Genomic DNA, 11319 nt, shown 5'->3' with positions numbered 1-11319 from the left:
AGTTTGGACACAAGAAATTAAGTGACTCACGTGTATTTCACTCATCTGACTTTGCCTCGTCCTGGTGCCGTTCGGCTGTAGTGTTTTTGTATCCTTGTTAAAACATATTGCTCCTGTCGTCGGATTTTCCCGTTAGCTCGTTTGCTAATGACCACTGACCACAACAGGAAACGGCATGAAGGAGATTGACTGACAATGGTCTACAGCCAATCAGGACGCAGGTGTCAATGGCCGGGCCAATAAGGATGCAGAACACAATGCTGCGGTTCTCTCTTAGCCAGTCAGGACTGTTGTGGTTCTATATTTAGCCACCTATTGTCTACTGTGGGTTCTGAATATGCTTGTACAGGCACATAAACACACACGTCTTCATCTCTAACATGAATGTACGATACCCTCTACTGGTAGCAGTAATAAATACAATAACAGATACATACAACAGGGCACCCATGGATCGCTCTAATACAACACAAGGACGCAGTTCACAATGTGTGTTCATAAGTTGTTTAAAAAAAAACGTGCAAAATTGCACTTTAAGAAATCTGTGAAAAAGGCGAGTTCACGAAAGGTGAACCGCGATGTAGCGAGGGAACACTGTACTACGTATCCTCACAACGTCTTTGAATATGTTTTCAGAATGTCTTGTATTTGGATTTTTCTTCATTTAGCCATTTTTATGTTGGAAAATGCTTCATTTAGGCAAAAAAATGTAAAAATTTGCAGAAATGTGCATATTTTGGACTAATTATAGGCCGTATTCAACCACAAAACAGCATGATTTATTAATTTATATATTTTTGATAAACCATGATAGAGTGAAGATGACTGTACAATGTCTATGGTAATATTTTCCTAGGGAAGATGGTCCTGAGCAATCAACTTGTATATGTACAATCATTTTCCTCAGAATACGATAATTTAAAGCTTATATAAACCTTATAAAAGGTATAATAATTTTGCGATTTCCCATTTGGCAACACTTTTGCTAGGCGGACGCTGTGCTGCTCTGGATTTCTTTTTTCATGAAAATTTAAATACGGGAAAAATGCGGGAAACTATTACAACGGAAGAACCCTGGTAGAGAAGGGCAAACCTGTGGTTTCAGGTATCAGATTCAAACACTCCATCTCCTAACTGTGAGTTCAACGCACTAAACACTACAGCACAGTGCAGCCAATTTTAGTATAAAACAACAATTTAAAAAAAAACTTTAGTGTAATTATTTCCATTGCCATATTAGTTATGTATTTGTATCGTATTTGTGCACAAAACATAATTTAGGTCATACACGTAAACCCTCCGTTTTCAGTGGAAAACTCCCGTATTTTGCCGTTCTTTCCTAGCAGTACACCTTCTGGGCCGCTAGGAAACACTTGGGTAACATCGGCATAACACATCCTGAAACCGGTATAGTCCAGACTTCAAAATAAAAGACGCATGGCAGTAAAGTAACACGGTTGCGCCACAGGACCAGTTCAGGGTGTACCCCGCTTCTCGCCCGAAGTCAGCTGAGATAGGCTCCAGCATACCCGCGACCCTAATGAGGATAAGCGGCATAGAAGATCTACAAGAAGGGCCAGAGTCGCCTCCACCTGCTGAGGAGACTGAGGTCCTTTGGTGTGTGCAGGACTCTTTTACGGACCGTCTATGACTCTGTGGTGGCCTCAGCCATCTTCTATGCTGTGGGCTGCTGGAGAGGGGGCAGCACGGACAGGGACAGGAGCAGGATCAATAGGCTGATCAGGAGAGCGAGCTCTGTCCTGGACGATCCTCTGGACTCCGTGGAGGAAGTGGGGGAGAGAAGGATGTTGGCTAAGCTGACGTCCATCATGGACAACACCTCTCACCCGCTACATGACACTGTGGGTTCCCTTAGCGGCTCCTTCAGCAGCAGACTGTTACACCCACGGTGTAAGAAGGAGAGGTTCCGCAAGTCCTTCATACCGACCGCTGTCAGGCTCTACAACACCTGCACCACCTGAACCATGTTGTAGTCAATATGTATTATTTACATTGTATTCTTTACTTGCATATCTTGCTTGCTGCTTGTAAAGAATTTCCCCGCTGTGGGATAAATAAAGTACAAATACAATACAAGATGGATGGATGAATGAATGAATGGGTTGCGCCACAGCAGGCCGCCCTCCCCCTGTGGAAAATCTGGTCGAAGACCACAATTTTCCTTTCCTCCCCTCATTTTCCGGACAATTCTCCTTATTTTCGAATGCAAATGTTGACGGGTACGCTGCAAGTGCATTACACTGTTAAAATGCACTCAAGAAAATAGAATACTCAAAGAATACTTACATTGAGATCCCACAAGATGGCGCAATTGATTTATCATCCATTCAACCACTGAATTTAGGTCACACATTAATATAGTTCTTGTAGTGATTTTGAAACAGTGTTAATCCCTCACAAATTGTATTTCAATATGAATTAGCCGTTTGGAATTTATGTACGGAAGAGTAAAATTTCCAAGTTAAAAGTAATGATATAAAACAGTACTCCTACGTGTTATTTGTTGACATACAGTATAGTTGCATTGCGTGATTACGTGTTAAGAAGATTGGCATACTGTCGACATGAAATATCATTTGATGCTGAGCAAGCAATGGCTGCATATGAAATAAAGTGTGCGTCGTGTAAACACGTACTTGTGTCACATTTGTGATGTTGCCATTTTAATCGTGGTATCTTAGTAACTAACTTACAGTGTGCCAGTTTTTTTCCTGTCGTCCTGTTGCCAAACCGTGGAGGACTCTCCTCCGAGGACTAGCATGCTACTGCTAAGAGCTAGCCGCCGGAGCCCACCATTGGTTGTCTGACTGCCCGAGCTGGCAGGCAGTGGCGTCAGGGAAGGACTGGACTAGCGGACCTTACCGTGGAAATACCGAAGCAAAAAGGGATACAAGACAGGAAACTCGACGAATATGATTTCTATTCTACTCATGGATTTCCCAACTCGACCAGAACCGAACTAACGCTCAACGGTGCCTGGGAGTAAAGAGTTGAGCGACGATGTGGTGACGCTTACTCCTCCGAATCGACGGGAAGCTAATGTTAGCTGACGCGCTAACGTTCCTTGATAGCTTCATAGTCTTACTTTGAATTATTTTAAAAACTTATAGTCACTTTAGAAAATGTCGGGTAGTTAGACTTGAGACATTTTGATATTTTATCAACTTTTTTACAAACTTAAGGCAACTCGGTGTCGTTATCTTTGCTAAGTTGGAGCGCTTCAGAACTAGCAAGCGTTAGCATCCTAGCAGGCTAGTAGCTAACGCCGGCTAACTGTTGACTCTAAACGGATTTAAAGCCAAAGAATTTCGCTTTAAATTAGCCAAAGGCTAACACGAGTACAGCTGTGTCTACGTCACCTTACTTGCTATATCTCAATTGGCGACTTCTTGCCACCGGGGATATAGTTACTTTTTCAAAAGTAGTTGTTTGTCTGAAAAGTGAAGAAAACGCTCTGAAGTCTAGATATGCAATCATCGAATCACCAGCATACTTGCCGAATGCTAGCTAGCTATCGTTGATTTAGCCGGTCGAAGTTGGAATCCTGGAAACCCTGCTGAATGGCTTTGCTTTGAGGCCTTGTCTCCAGTGCAACACATATCCAAAGCCTTAATTATTATATATCACACTGTCTGAGTAAAGTTTAGATGTTAAAGTATATGCGAGCATCCTAATTGGAGAACCTGGACTTCGACCAGCCCGTGGAACAGATCATAGATTTGTCAAGGTATTTGGAATTACTTCATTATTTACGTATAATCACAACAATTATTAATACAACATTAGCTTGCTTTTATTATGTGTGGTTTTAAATAGTTGACAGTAAATTAGGTTTGTTTTTCCTGTTTACACGTGTTATATTTGTGTGCATTTTAATTGTAGTCAAAACCTTTTCGTTATGTTTATTTATTTGTAGTATATTAATTTTCAGAAGGTACAGTTAAGTCAGGGGTGTCCAAAGTGCGGCTCCGGGGGCCGTTTACATCTCACGGGACGTTGTAAAAATATAATTTAACAAGAAAATTAACCAAAAAAACAGCAAAATGGAAAAAAACAACAGCAATTTTACAAAAATAAAGTCAAATATTAAGAGAAAGTTGTAATTGAACTAGAAAAAGTAATTTTACAAGAATACCGTAATAGGGGTGTAACGATTGGTTTTAATAATGATTTGATTGGTGGTTGCCGATACGATTCAAGGACGATATTTGGTCATGTAGAACGATATGATTCAGTAACTTTAAATCGATTCAGTAACCTTTTAGCCACAAATTCAGCCAGTGTGACTGTGAAATAAATACCTGGATACTAAACAGTGCAGGTGAAGTTTCCTAGATTCCCATTGTTTTTTGTTAGGGAATCCGGACAAAATTATTAATAATGTTGACATATTTAAGAATAAATTATCAATGAGTACAAAAAATGAGTTAAAAATGCAATATAAAATCAGGATGATCAGAGGGTGGTATAGCTTGCCATGATTATTTACTTTAAATAGTGCAATCCGAACCTGCACTTTGCACCCAAAGGTGAGGGACATAATGCAAATGCCGATTGAACATATTATTATAACTCATGCTTACATTACACTTACTCAATCACCCAGTCACAGTCGGTCACATCTTTCCACGTTTGTTCTGCCAGCGCTGTGTGTGCGTGTATGTCAGGGATACACATTCATGACTGACATGTTTCATGTATGTGCATACAGCATGTGTATGCCAGTATGTCTGAAAATAGTGACAGAGTGGGAGTTGATAATGAATTGTGCGTGGGAATACAGTGTTTTCAACAATATCGGCAAATTATGCTTTCAAAACGATATCATAATGGCCAAATCATGCAGTCTAAGGGCCCGATACTATCAAAGGTAATTGTTAAGTCTTACTTGTGAAATGTTGTTCCTTGGGATTTGGTTTAGGCAGTAAAACGAGTCGTACACTTCCATGCAGTACATGAATGAGGCATCTTCTCCGCTCCGACTCTTGTCACATCCAATATGGCGGCGACGTTGACGTACGGCTCAGTATAAGAAGCAGCAGTGAATCAGCTGCGTTTCACAGGTCCACCACAACTCCCATGACCACCACATACCCGGAAAACGATGACATCACAGACAGGCAGACTCCAATCGAGTAACATTTAAAGTCTTTATCATTTAAAGTGTTAAAAAAAACACACACCCACACATCCGTATGAAGCCTGTTGAGTCCAATGCTTTATTTCTTTGTATCGATTAAATTGATTGATTACCTTTTAAACCATGTTATATCGATATATATGTCGCCCTGAATGGAAACTTGAGGACCTAGATCGATGTAGCTGAATCATAGGAATGTGTATTGATCCATCAATGTAGTGAATGAATCGTTACACCCCGACGTAATTATATGAGGGAAAGTGTCATTTCAGTAGCTTAAAGCTTAAATATTAAAGATGTTATTTTTTTAAGTCATAATATTATGAGACACAAAACTACGAATGAAGTTGTAATTTTTGGAAAATGAGGTTGTGGAAAAAGTTATAATTTTTTGAGAATAAAGTAAAAATATTATGGGTATAGCCATAATTACGGGAAAACAATTTACAAGAGAAAGTTGAAATTGCTGGGAAAAAAACACCAACAGCTGAAAAGACACCTGTAATTTTATGAGAAAAAAGTCATATTCCAACGAGAAAAAAGTCGTAATTTTATGAGAATAAACTTGTCATGAGGCAAAATAATGTGCTTTTAGAAGCGAAGAGTTGACATATTAGAGAGTAAATATGTTATTTTGTTTAAGTTGTTTATGAGAGACCAAACAAAGTTGTCAATTTTGGAAATTAGGTTGGGCAAAAAGTTCTAATAATGTCAAAAAAAAATTGAGAATGAAGTCATATTACGAGAAGAAAATTTACAAAGATTATTTAAGAAGAAAGTTGAAATATTATTGAGAAAAAACAGCAGTAAAAATTAGGAAAAAAGAGCAAAGATCCAGGTTCATACTAATAATGTGCTTTTTCACCAATATAACAAAGCTGAGATGCAGTTTTTTATACTGTGTATATATATATATATAGTGTGTGTGTGTGTGTATATATATATATATATATATATGTACATATATATATATATATATGTATATATGTATATATATATGTATATGTGTGTGTATACATATATATGTGTATACTTCTTAGCATATCTATAATGTGTTGGCTTCCAAAATACAGTATCAAAGTGGCTCTTGCATTCTTTCATTTTTCATTGTAGGCCCTCGGTGGAAAAAGTTTGAACACCCCTGAGTTTAGTGGTCCAATAAAACAACAACTGCGTTCTGACAGAGCCGGTGTTTTTCCTGCAGCCACCAACTTGTTACCCTTTGCAGCTATGCAAAATCCCATTCACATGATTACAGGCTTTTGTCTTACAATCAGTCTGAAGGACCTACACTTGGTTGTGGACATTGGTACAAGACTCTCTCAAATGTCCTTCCTCTGTTGTCATGGGCTACTTTATCGCATATAGTGTACCTCTAAAAATGCAGCATAGTTTTGTGTGGTTGAATGGAGAGGGAAGTTATTTTCTAGGACTGTTGTGGCTGGTCAAGGGTATTTGTGGAGCGTTTAACAATAAGTCGTTTCAGCTGATTTGGCTCTGTTTTGTCAATAGGCTGTTGCAATACTTTTTTTTGTTTTGTTTTGTTGACCTTAGGCTGTGCTGATTAGATCATCTTTTTAACTTCTGCAGTCAAATCTGTCCAGTGATTTTAGAACATAAACAGCTGCCAGCAAAGATTGTCTGGTGAGCCCTTTATATTCAAGTAATTGGTCTCCAATTGTAATGCTGTAAGATGGATGAAGACGACACGCTTCATTATGTTACGGCATCGGCGTAATCCAAGTCGGCTTGCCCCTCCCTCTCCAAACCCTACGGCGGAGCTTGCCGTGCACCTCCAAAAAAATTCTAACCTCACGTCAACGTTGGTCGGCTTTAAGTAAATTTTAATTTTTTCCCTCCCTCGAATGCTTCAAAAAGTCAGCCAAAGCTAAGAAAGAAAACAAAGAATCTATGACAGAAATTGAGTGTCTCAGTGAAGAAATATGCAATATGAGCATTTCTATGAATATGATATAAATATGAGCGGTTTCAGAGGAACATCCATCCATCCATCCATCCATCTTTTCCGCTTATCCGAGGTCGGGTCGCAGTGGCAGCAGCCTAAGCAGGGAAGCCCAGACTTTCCATCTCCCCGGCTACATAGTCCTGCTCCTCACGGCGGATCGCGAGGCATTCCTAGGCCAGTTGAGAGACATAGTCTCTCCAAGGTGTCCTGGGTCTTCCCCTTCTTATCTGTAAGGGAGAGCCCGGTCACCCTACAGAGAAAGCCCATATCGGCTGCTTGTACCCGCGGTCTTGTCCTTTCGGTTACTACCCAAAGCTCATGACCATAGGTGAGTGTAGGAATGTAGATCGACCAGTCTATTGAGAGCTTTGCCTTTGGGCTCAGCTCCCTCTTCACCACAACGGACCGATGCAGAGTCCGCATCACTGCAGATGCCGCACCAATCCACCTGTCGAGCTCGCATTCCATCCTTCCCTCACCTGTGAGCAAGACCCCACGGTAGCTAAACTCCTCCACTCAGAGCAACATGTACAATAAAAGTGACTGATGTTCCACATCCATTAGTTGCAGCTCCTACAACGATCTGCATGTCGCTTCACTCGCCATTGTTCAATACTACTACTACTACTACTACTAGTACACAGGAAACTAAATAGCTAGTTGGCAAGAGTTGTGATTGGTCACTCTCAGGAAAACACTGCCCCTAGAGCAGGGATGTCCAAAGTGTGGCCCGAGAGCCATTTGCAGCCCACGGCTGTTTTGTTTTTAATGGCCCGTAGCACATTCTAAAACTGCAATTTAACATGAAAAAGATGTAATTTCAAAAGTAAAAATCCATCCATCTTCTATGCTGCTTATTCTCATTGGGGTTGCGGGGGTTTGCTGGAGCCTATCCTCGCTAACTTCGGTGAGAGGTGGGGTACACCCTGGACTGGTCGCCAGCCAATCGCCAATTAGAGGCTCCAATTAATTTAACATGCATGTTTTTGGAATGTGGGAGGAAACCGCAGTACCCAGAGAAAACCCAAGCATGCACGGAAAGAACATGCAAACTGATGCCCAAACGGAGATTTGAGCAATCCCCATTTTAAATCGAGTAATTGGAAAAAACGTATTTTTGCTTGGTTAAAGAGCAATTATAAACACACAAGGTAAAATAAAACATTTCACTAAATATTGAACGACCAATTGGTTTAATTTTTTTAGTTAATCTTATTTCTTAAATTCACATTGTGCATAGAAACAAACTCTCATGGGCTACATGATGATGCTGTTGTAGATGAATTTATCTATCGCAGACTGTAATTATTTACTGGAAAAGGAAATGAATAATAATTACTTTACTAATACATTACTAAGACTAAATTACATATTACATTATGTTAATGGGTGTTCATTTATACATCCTAAACTTAGACAGGCTGACTAGAAATTGGACAAATATTCTTTATAAGATAGAGTTTTTGCAGTGTTCAAATTAAAATGAAGACACCTTCTTGTTCCACTACACTGTATTGTCTGCTCGAAATGAGCTGCTACTGATTAGTGAGCAAAATTTTTTTATTTTCCATCTTAATTCACAGCGCTGTGTTTTTGGAGATGAAATAAACCCTGCCTGAAGTCACGTTGCCATCATAATAAACTGCCACACATTCTACAGTAGTCATAATTAAGAGAAAGCCAGCCCTCCACCCGGCTAATGTTGTTAGTAAAATACATTAACCTTAATCTCACAGATTTGCGCTATGTTTACCTTGTCGTGGATCTTCTGCTCCATTTGGGAGGAATTGATGCAACACATAAAATGTGCTGTTGTGGTATGTAAGTGCTGCGTTACAACAGATACACGTCACGGTATTGCACTTTCTGTTTAGCCACATTTTATGTCTGCTTTTTATATATTTTTTCCTTCTATTTCGTTACCCTTCTCTAACCTCTTCAATCTTCCCGCGCTTTCAAACATTCGCTTCCTTCTTCATCCTTGCGTGGGTGATGTAAGCGATTCTTCCAGGCAGAAAAAAAATCCTTGATTCTTGTTTTTGTAATCAAGGTATGATTATGAAGATTATTGAAGAAGAAAGGTGAAATATTTGGAAAATTAAAAAAACACACAACAGCAGAAATGGAAATAGCAGCTGTAATTTTAAAAGAATAAAGTCAAAATATTAAGAGAAAAAAGTCATGTTCTATAGAGAAAATGTCACAATTTTATGAGAATAAACTCATAATATTATGGGAAAAAGTAATATAATTTTAATAGAATTGAGTTGAATTATTAAAGAAAAAAGTTTTTTTTATAGTTGTAATGAGAAACAAAATAAAATAAAGTTGTTATTTTGGGAAAATTAGGTGTGGGAAAAAGTTATATTATGGGAATAAAGTTATAAAATTACAAAGAAAATGTACCAATATTATTTAAGATTCAAGAGATTCAAGATTCAAGAGTTTTATTGTCATGTGCATGGTAAAACAGCAGTAATACCATGCAATGAAAATCTTATTCTGTTCATTCTCCCAAGAAAAGAAAGAAAACACAAGAAAGAATAAGAACATAAGAAACATAAACATATATACCAATAAATTAAGCAGCAACAAAAAGAAGAGACATTCATACAAATAAATATACAAATAAATAAGTAATAAATAAAGTGCTATGAGTGTGTGTTGCATGCGGTGTGTGTAAGTGCTTTGTTGAGAAGCCTGATGGCCTGTTGGTAAAAGCGGTTTGCCAGCCTTGTGGTCCTGGACTTCAAACTCCTGTAGCGTCTGCCTGACGGTAGGAGTGTGAATAATGAGTGTTGTGGATGTGTGCTGTCCTTGATGAGGTTGTGTGTTCTGCGTAGGACTCTAGATTTATAAATGTCTTGCAGTGAGGGGAGGGCTGCCCCAACAATGTTCTGTGAGGTCTTGATCACCCGCTGGAGTGCCTTCCTATCACGTGTTGTACAGTTACCGTACCAAACAGTGATGGAGGCGGTAAGGACACTTTCGATAGTGCATCTGTAGAAGCAACTCAGGATTGTGGTGGACATGCCAAATTTCCTCAGTCTTCTCAGGAAGTACAGTCTCCTTTGGGACTTCTTCAGAATTTGTTGGGTGTTGTGAGACCAGGTGAGGTCCTTGCTGATGTGTGTGCCAAGGAACTTGAAGGTTTTCACCCTCTCCACCTCAGTCTCATCAATAAACAGGGGTCGATGCAGCTCCTTTCCCTTGTTCTTGGGTTGATGATCATCTCTTTAGTCTTATCTGTATTGAGAAGGAGATTGTTATCACGACACCAAGCTATGAGGTCCGCCACCTCTCTTCTGTATGATGTTTCAACACCATCAGTGATCAGTCCGATGACTGTAGTGTCATCCGCAAATTTAATGATGCTGGTGTTGTTCTGGGAGGCCACGCAATCGTAGGTGAAGAGCGTGTAGAGGAGTGGACTCAGCACACACCCCTGTGGGGTCCCATTTTGGAAAATTTAAAAACAGCAAAAATGTGAAAAAAAGAGCAAAGAGTGAAGTTGACACCAATAGGCTTTTTCACCTTTATCACAAAGCTCAGATGCGGTATTTTCTTGAAATATGTATGGCTTCTTAGCATATCTACATGTATTGGTTTACAAAATATCAAAGTGGTCCTTGCATCCTTTCATTTTTCACTATATGGCCCTCGCTGGAAAAGTTTGGACACCCCTGACCTAGCGGTTTGGTAGAGAATTGCACGTCACGTGCTTAGCCCTCGCTGAAGAGCTATAACAAGATAAAGACGGCATAAGAAGGATAGTGACAGCATAGTGACTACGCTGTAGCGTAATTCAGCCTGTAGTCATGTTTTTCTGCTTCTACGTGCATTACTCATTTTCTGTCATATTTTCTCTGTGGCTGCAGACATTGATGTGAGTTAGAGGCTTGAGTGAACATTCTTGTCAATGTGCCGAGTACAGGTTCACTGCTTATGCCAAAACCTAAAATATAATTGTTGCCATTGCAGAAAACTGCTGTGAGAAATTTTTACTGGCAATGTATTGCTGCCTCATCAGGTATAAACTTGCTTTTCTAATGACTCTTTAGTAACCAGCATGTTACCATGGAGGGAAAATGTATTTGCCTTGAATTTTATAAAGCATTTGCTTATGTTGAGCATTTCAGATTTATTATGTTGCAGTTTACATGTTATGCTGTAATAACATTTTTGTTCATCC

At 39.4% G+C, this 11319-nt stretch overlaps 1 protein-coding gene across 10 annotated transcripts in view; it reads left to right on the top strand.

Moving 5' to 3' along the window:
- Nucleotides 1-2574: 2574 nt before the first annotated feature.
- Nucleotides 2575-11319, top strand: part of ppfia1 (PTPRF interacting protein alpha 1) — a 72007-nt gene continuing 63262 nt past the window's right edge. For 3 of the 10 annotated variants that reach the window (XM_054770080.1, XM_054770083.1, XM_054770081.1), the window contains exon 1: nucleotides 2576-3748. The gene's annotated coding sequence lies outside the window, so the exon portion shown is untranslated. Of the gene's footprint in view, nucleotides 3749-11319 lie in introns of all 10 variants that reach the window. The other 7 variants (XM_054770079.1, XM_054770077.1, XM_054770084.1 and 4 more) reach the window with 4 other exon arrangements.

The sequence above is a fragment of the Dunckerocampus dactyliophorus genome, chromosome 3 (genome assembly GCF_027744805.1).
Source record: "Dunckerocampus dactyliophorus isolate RoL2022-P2 chromosome 3, RoL_Ddac_1.1, whole genome shotgun sequence".
Classification (NCBI taxonomy): Eukaryota; Metazoa; Chordata; class Actinopteri; order Syngnathiformes; family Syngnathidae; genus Dunckerocampus; species Dunckerocampus dactyliophorus.
Note: the sequence above shows the minus strand (reverse complement) of the source record. Positions and strands in the feature narration are given on the sequence as shown.